The sequence below is a fragment of the Meles meles genome, chromosome 6 (genome assembly GCF_922984935.1).
Source record: "Meles meles chromosome 6, mMelMel3.1 paternal haplotype, whole genome shotgun sequence".
Lineage (NCBI taxonomy): Eukaryota > Metazoa > Chordata > Mammalia > Carnivora > Mustelidae > Meles > Meles meles.
This window is the reverse complement of record NC_060071.1, coordinates 73,493,012-73,501,465: the sequence shown is the minus strand read 5'-3', so window position 1 is coordinate 73,501,465 and position 8,454 is coordinate 73,493,012.

The window sequence follows — 8,454 nt, the reverse complement described above, 5'->3', positions numbered from 1 at the left end:
AATCGCACCATCCACAAAGAGGCAAAGAACCAGAGCCCAGACTATACTAAACCCCAGCAAGATTTGCTGCTTAAAGCAGCACTGTCCAATAGAAACTTCTGCAGTGATGGGAATATTCTATATCTGTGCTGCCCAACATGGTAGCTATTAGCCTCACGTGGGTATTGAACAATTGAAATGTAACCATTACAACTGAAGAAATGAATTTTTTTCAAAGATTTTATGTATTTATTTGAGAGAGAGAGCTAGCACATGAGTTGGGGGGGAGGGGCTGAGGGAAAGGGAGAAGCAGGCTCCCCACTGAGGTGGTAGCCTGACATGGGGCTCGATCCCAGAACCCCAGAATCATGACCTGAGTTGAAGGCAGATGCTTAACAGTGAGTCACCCAGGTGCTCCAAGAACTGAATTTTTAATTTTATTTTAATGCTTTATTGTTATTTCAATTTAATTCGTTTTTTATTTTATTTGAGTGAGGACACACACCATTACATTAATTTCAAGTGTACAGCATAGTAATTTGATAATTTTACCCATTATGCTGTGCTTATCACAAGGATAGATACCATGTGTCAACATATAACACTACTACAATATTTTTTTTAAAGATTTTATTTATTTATTTGACAGACAGAGATCACAAGTAGGCAAAGAGGCAGGCAGAGAGAGAGGAGGAAGCAGGCTCCCTGCTCAGCAGAGAGCCTGATGCGGGGCTCGATCCCAGGACCCTGAGATCATGACCTGAGCCGAAGGCAGAGGCTTTAACCCACTGAGCCACCCAGGCGCCCCTACAATATTTTTTACTATATTCCTTATGCTATGCCTTTTATTCCCATGTCTTATTCATTCCACAACTGGAAACCTGTATTTCCCACCCACCTTCATCCATTTTGCCCATCCCACCATGGGTCTCCTCTCCAGCAACCATCAGTTTTGTTCTCTTATTTACAGTTCTAATTCTTTTTGTTTATTCATTTGGATTTTTAAAAATTCCACATATAAGTATATATATGTTTTTTGTCTTTCTCAATCTGACTTATTTCACTTAACATAGTTCCTCTGGGTCCATCCATGTTGTCATAAATGGCACAGTCTCATCCTTTTTGTAGCTGTGTAATATTCTATCATACATATACCACATCTTCCTTATTGATGGACTCTTAGGTTGCTTCCATACCTTGGCTATTGTAAATAATGTTTCTGTAAAAATAGGGGTGCATATATCTTTTTTATTTAGTGTTTTTATTTTCTTTGGGTAAATACCCAGTAGTGGAATTTTTGGATCATAGGATATTTCTATATATAATTTTTTGAGGAATCTCTATTCTGTTTTCCACAGTAATTGGTTGCACTAATTTACATTCCCACTGACCGTATGCAAGGATTCCTTTCTGTCCACATCCTCACCAACACTTGCTATTTCTTATGGTTTCAATTTTAGCCATTCTGACAAGTGTAAGGTAAGATCTCATTGTGGTTTCAATTTTCATTTCACTGATGTGAAATTTCATTGATTTAAATTCAAATAGTTACCTGTGGCTAGTGCAACCAACTCAAGTCTAGAAGTTAAACCAGTGTAAAGTAAGCAATTAGGACATTACCTTTAAATTCAGCAAGAAGGGGCAGTGGGGTGGCTCAGTTGGTTAAGAGCCTGACTCTTGATTTTGGCTCAGGTCATGACCTCAGCGTCGTGAGATGGAATCCATGTCCAGCACGGAGCCTGCTTGGGATTCTCTCTCTCTCTCCATTTGTTCCTCTCTCACATCCCCTCCTGCAACATGCATGCACACATGCACTCGTACTCCCTCTCTCTAAATAATAATAATAATAATAATAATGATAATAATAATAATAATAATTCATCAAGGGGGATCTGGCAAGTTACTATTTGATACCTTTACATTTTAACTCTGTAAAAACTGCAATTGCCCTTATTAAGTTCTCTCAATTCTTCACAGTGGCCTTCTAGGCCTTTCATCATCTGGTCTTCCACCCTTCCCCACCTTCACACATTACCACTAAGATCTCTGCTCCCACCACTCTTCCCCTTCCTCACTTGCAACATTCCTGACTCGGGGCCTTTGCGCTTACTCTCCTCTCTGCATAGATCATTCTTCTCTTAGCTACCTGCATGAGTTACTCCCTCCTCTCTTTAAAATTAATGCTCAAAAATATTATGTCCTCAATGAGACCTTTCCTGACCACTTTATGAAGAACTGCGATGCTTACCCCCCTCCCAACACACACTCCTTCTCTTTGCCCAATTTTGTCTCTTTAGTGTTTATCCCTTTCTGACATACTTCTAACATAATTCACTTACTTCTCTTGTCTATCTTCTCAGTTAGAGCCTGGGTGGCTCAGTCAGCTAAGCGTCTGCCTTTGGCTCAGGTCATGATCCCAGAGTCCTAGGATGGAGTCCTGCATCAGGCTCCTTGCTGGGTGGCGCACCTGCTTCTCCCTCCGCCTGCTGTTCCCCTGCTTGGGGTCCCTCACTCTCTCACTCTTTCTGTCTCTCTGTCAAATAAATAGATAAATAAATCTTTAAAAAACACACACACACAAAAAAAAAACTAGACATAAGTGTTGGCAAAGATGTGGAGAAAAGGGAACCTTTGTGCCCTCTTGGTGGGACTGTAAATTGGTGCAGCAACTGTAGAAAACAACATTCCCACTTCCGGGCATATAACTGAGGGAAGTGAATCACTAACTTGAAGAGCTATCAGCACCCCGTGTCCAGTGCAGCACTATTCACAATAGCCAAGACATGAAGACAACCTAAGTACCTGTCAATAAATGAATGGATAAAGAAAATGTGTGTGTATATACACCTATAGACACGAAATATTTTTCAACCATAAAAAAGAAGGAGATCTTAGCATGGAGAACATGGGTGAAACTTGAGGACATCGTGCTAAGTGAATATAAGTCAGAGAAAGATAAATACTATATGAATTCATTTATATACAGAATCTAAAAAAGCTGAACTCACAGAAACTGTAGATGGTAGTTGCCAGGGGCTGGGAAATGGAGGAAATGGAGAGATGTGAGTCAAAGGCACAAACTTCCATTTATAAAATGTCTAGGTTCTGGGGATCACATAAATGTACAGTGGTGACCATAGTTAACAACACTGTTCTTTATACACGAAAGCTGCTCAGAGAGTAAAGCTGAATCGTTCTCACCACACACACACATAAAAGGTAACTATATGTGGTAATGTATGTGTTAACTAACCTTATTGTGGAAGTCATTTCACAATATATATGTATATTGAATCATCATTTTGTAGACCTTAAATTTACTCAATGTTGTGTGTCAGTTACATCTTAACGCTGGGGGGAAATGGAAGTCAGTATATAGTTACTCTTGGGAGCCAATAGTAGCTAGAAGGAAATACAATAGGGACTTTGGAGGAGCTATAATGCTAGTTTCTGATCACATTCCGGGTACACAGACATGTGGAGTTTGTAAAAGCTCATCACAGTGAACGTTTACAATATGTGCACTTTCCTGTGAGTATAGTATAATTCCAGAAAAAGTTAAGTTAAAGAATATACAGTGCTCTTTTATCTTTGTAAATTGTAAAACACCTCTCTCACTCTTCTCTATTTCCTATGCTCTTCTCTTTCATTATTGAATTTTTTTTTAAAGATTTTATTTATTTATTTGACAGAGATCACAGGTAGGCAGAAAGGCAGGCAGAGAGAGAGGAAGGGAGACAGGCTCCCTGCTGAGCAGAGAGCCCGATGTGGGGCTCGATCCCAGGACCCTGAGATCATGACCTGAGCCGAAGGCAGAGGCTTTAACCCACTGAGACACCGAGGTGCCCCCATTATCGAATTTTAACCCATGACCTTTAAGTCTCTATCTCGTGACAGTGGGTCACCAGCCGCATTTAAATTGGTGTTCCTATGTCAGCTGATCTGAGTGGCTGGAAATGACCAGCTGTAGTTACTGACTGGGTCGCACACTAATGGCTAGACTGGGCTGGCGATGTCATGTGGCCCTATCACCTCAATCTCCAGCATGTACACCTGACACAGAATGACAGGTGTGGGTTAATGAAAAACATGGAAAAGAAAGCGAAAGCCTAATACTGTCAAGGCTTTTTTAATGAGAAGACATAATTATATGCTTTATATTTTCAGCAAAGAATTCTTGGGGATCAGCCTACACATTGTTGTGAATGTAACATTTCTGCCAAACCAGAGAGTTCATTAAATGTTGACTTAAGATATTAATTTATTTTTATTAATTGTTGACAGCATTGAACTGGGGAAAGCAGAGCACTGGTTAACAAATGTAAATTTTCCTCATTCACCTGGCACATAATAGGAGATCAGTATAATTTCCTGAATTATACTGTTAGTAGGAAGTCCTGAGTCTGTGCCCCTGAGTAGCTAATAGTTCATAGATTCATAGCAAAATAGAACCAGAAAGGTCCTGTGGAAACTATTCTGTTGTATAATGAATGGCACCTTAGAAGCTTGCAAATATTTTTGTGTGGCGAGATCTGACTGCATTTACTTGCTGTAGGTGACAGTTTATTAATCTGGAAGCTCCTGTAATAAAGTGACTCGGTTTTAAAAGCCTAGAGCAGTCTCAACATGCCAAGAGATAATACTGTAGTGCCCAAGCTAGAAAACCACGTCAATTAATTCATCTAAAGCCAGAAAGGGATTTTAGTAACATGTGATTTCAATCTGCCCTGCCTGGGAAGCTTGGAAATGGTCTATGCTTTGCCATTCCCAGCAACATCTAAAAATCAACCACTGCTTCAAAGTCATATTGATTTATATAGACAATAGCACCTCTTGTTATGTCCCAACACCAGGAACAATATAACTCTAGCTTACAATACATTTGCTTTCAGAAATTTTTTTGTAAAACAATTTATTCATTCAAAGAATTCATAAGTATTCTACCTATAATGTTATCATACATACATATCAAGTTATCTTTATTCATTTTTAGTGTAAAATATAACCTGGAAGGAAAAAAATCTGCTATTATCAGGCACTAGCTTGGTAAATTCAAGCTGTTCAAAAAGTTACATTACTTTAAAATACATGTATTTCTGGGTTTAATAATCTTATGGCCCAAAAGAATCATATTAATATTGACTCTGCTACTTAAATTTCTTCCTCCTTATTCCCAATGAGAAGACTTTCAGATTTTTCTAAGCAAATCAAAATAAAAGAACTGGGGCATCTGGGTGGCTCACTCAGTTGAGCATCTCTTGGTTTCAACTCAGGTCATGACCTTGGGGTCAAACACCATGTCAAGCTCCAAGCTTAGCAGGGAGTTTGCTTGAGATTCTCTCTCTCCCTCTCCCTCCCTCTCCTCTCTCTCTTTTTCTCCTCTCTCTTTCAAATAAATAAATAATTCTTTTAAGAAATTTAAAAATAAAAGAACTGACTTTTAAAAAAATTAGTTCCAGTGGTTCCTCAAAATCTAGTTCTATTTAAGCTTTAGAAGACACTTCAGAAGTAATTTAGTTGAACCTAAAAATATTCAAAACAGCAACACAGGCTTCTTAATTATTGGCAAAAGTTCTTAAATTAAGCAAACATTTATTGAGCACCTATAGTGATACAAAGGGGAATCTAATTTACAGATTCTGGATGCTCCCTACAGCTCTGTCTTTCCAGAATCCTATCTCATTGGGTTTAAATTCCTGCTCCATATCTTGTGGCAGATTTCTTTTTTTTTTTTTTAAGATTTTATTTATTTATTTGACAGATCACAAGTAGGCAGAGAGGCAGGCAAAGAGAGAGGGGGAAGCAGGCTCCCCGCTGAGCAGAGAGCTCAATGTGGGGCTCAATCCCAGGACCGGGGATCATGACCTGAGCTGAAGGCAGAGGCTTTAACCCACTGAGCCACCCAGGCGTCCCTGTGGAAGATTTCATGAGTATTTGCTCTCTATACTTCCTCATCTGCAAAATGAAAGTAATAATTTATCTCATAAAATTGCTTTAAATGAATTAGATAATGTATGCAAAAAACACAGGTATAAATGTGAGCTTTAAAATAATAATAATAATAGCTTATAAGGCATTATTATTAAATTTTACATGATGTTGCATTCAAGAAGTTCCTTGTTGGGGAGCCTAAGTGGTGCAGTCAGTTAAGCATCCGATTCTTGGTTTCAGGCGATCTCAGGGCCCTGATCTCAGGATTGTGAAATGGAGCCCCATGGCTCCATTGGGCTCCCTGCTCAGTACAGGGTCTGCTCCAGACTCTCTCTCCCTCTGCCCCTCCCCGCTGTGGGTGCACTCTTTCTCTTTCTCTCTCTTTCAAATAAATAAATCTTTTAAAAAAGAACAAGAAGAAGAAGGAAGAGGAGGAGGAGGAGGAAGAGGAATTTCCATTGTTTCCAATTCACAAGATTTCCTAAGAGAAGTGACCAGAGCTTGAATTTTGGTCTATCACCTTGGGTCACATGCTGCTCCACAACTGTGAGCTTTAGGAAATTTTTTCTCTCAATATTTTCAACTACTGAATACTCTTCTGCACTCCCTAAGATTCAAGTTAAATTTCAAGTCGCCTCTTATGTAGGAAGTGGTAACTATATCTGACTAATTGACATAACTCCAATGGGAAGGGATTCTGTCAATAACAGAAATAAAAAATGTGAACAGGTGAAAAGAAGATCTAGTGATGAAACCATAGCTGTTGGCTCACCTCTCTGGTCCTAGTCACCTCTTGTGAACCAGGAACCATTTAAGTCACATGTTCTCTCAAGGAGAAATGCCTCATAAACAGGTATTAGAGGAGGAAAGCTTTTAACCAAAGCCAGGTAGTCTTTACAGAAAAGCAATACCAAGAAACTCTAAGCAGCTTTTTAATCTGTGGACAAGATAATTACTGAGACTGAGATGGTAATCATTATTCCCATTAAAAGAGTGATAAGCACAAAAATCAACTCAAAATGCTCTAAAGACTTAAAACATAGACCACAAACTATAAAACACTTAGAAGAGGGGCGCCTGGGTGGCTCAGTGGGTTAAAAGCCTCTGCCTTCAGCTCAGGTCATGATCCCAGGATCCTGGGATCCTGGGATCAAGCCCCTCATCCAGCCATGCATTGGGCTCTCTGCTTGGCGGGGAGCATGCATCCCTTCCTCTCTCTTTGCCTGCCTCTCTGCCTACTTGTGATCTCTGTCTGTCAAATAAATAAATAAAATCTTTAAAAAAAACGCTTAGAAGAAAACATAGGTTCCGACAACCTACACATTCTATCTTTTATCATCTGAAAAAAATTCCTTTTAGTAAGTATATTTAGAAATTAAAATGATCTTTAATGATACTTGTTTTCTATAATTGGATCATTTGTTAATTTTAGACAGAGAGAGAGAGCACAAGTGGGGAGGGAAGGGAGAAAGAGGCTCCTTGCTGAGCAAGGAGCCCAACGAGGAGCTGGATCCCAGGACCCCAGAATCATGACCTGAGCGGAACGCAGATGCCCAACCAGCTAAGACACGCAGGTGCCCCTGTAATTGAATTTTTTTAAAAGATTTTATTTAGTTATTTGACAGAGAGAGACACAGCGAGAGAGGAAACACAAGCAGGGGGAATGGGAGAGGGAGAAGCAGGCTTTCCGCTGAGCAGGGAGCCTGATGCAGGGCTTGATCCCAGGACCCTGGGATCATGACCTGAGCCAAAGGCAGATGCGTAACGATTGAGCCACCCAGGCACCCCTGTAATTGGATTTTTATACATAGTTTATTTGTGGAAGAAAAATATTGGCTAAAACTTATGCTGGTGTTCTTTATCATACCTAATACTTGCAGGGAAATTCATGTGTTACAGTGGTGTCCTCCAAATAACTGTTAATAGCCCTTCCAGTAGTCGAATCATTACACAGGAACCTTTTAATCTTCCATTAACTCTCCCAGTTTCCTTCACCTCATCCTGCATAGGGACTTTGACCAAAGAGATACCATCTGTCAGGGGAATTATGTCAAACAATGCTGATACTTCAAATGACAGCAATAACACAGCCTTCTATCAGTCTTTTCTTTCTCCTTCACTCCTCCTCCTCCTGCTTTAAAAAAAATTATTTTTCAGAGTAATTTTACCCACATTACAAATCAGATAATTTTTACAAAAATCATGCAAGGCAGGCAGTACAGGTATTACTGTCCATATCTTTCCGCTGAGCAAACTAAAGCAGGCAAAGAGAGATTGTACAAGGAACTAGCCTATAATAGTTTCTTTGGCTGCAAGCAAAACATTTTCTCCAATTGAGAAGGAAAAGTGGGCATAAATGAGACAGGAAAACCAGAGATCTTCAGACAGCCTCAGGAGCCATGCTGGAGATTCACTAGGCAAAGTGCCACTATGGGCAGGAGGCAATATTTAGAAATGAAGTCATCTAGTCCAACACAGCTATTTTACCGAAGAGGAAACTTGCTTGCCCTCAGCAGCCAGAAAGTGTCAAAAAGAGTCTATAAT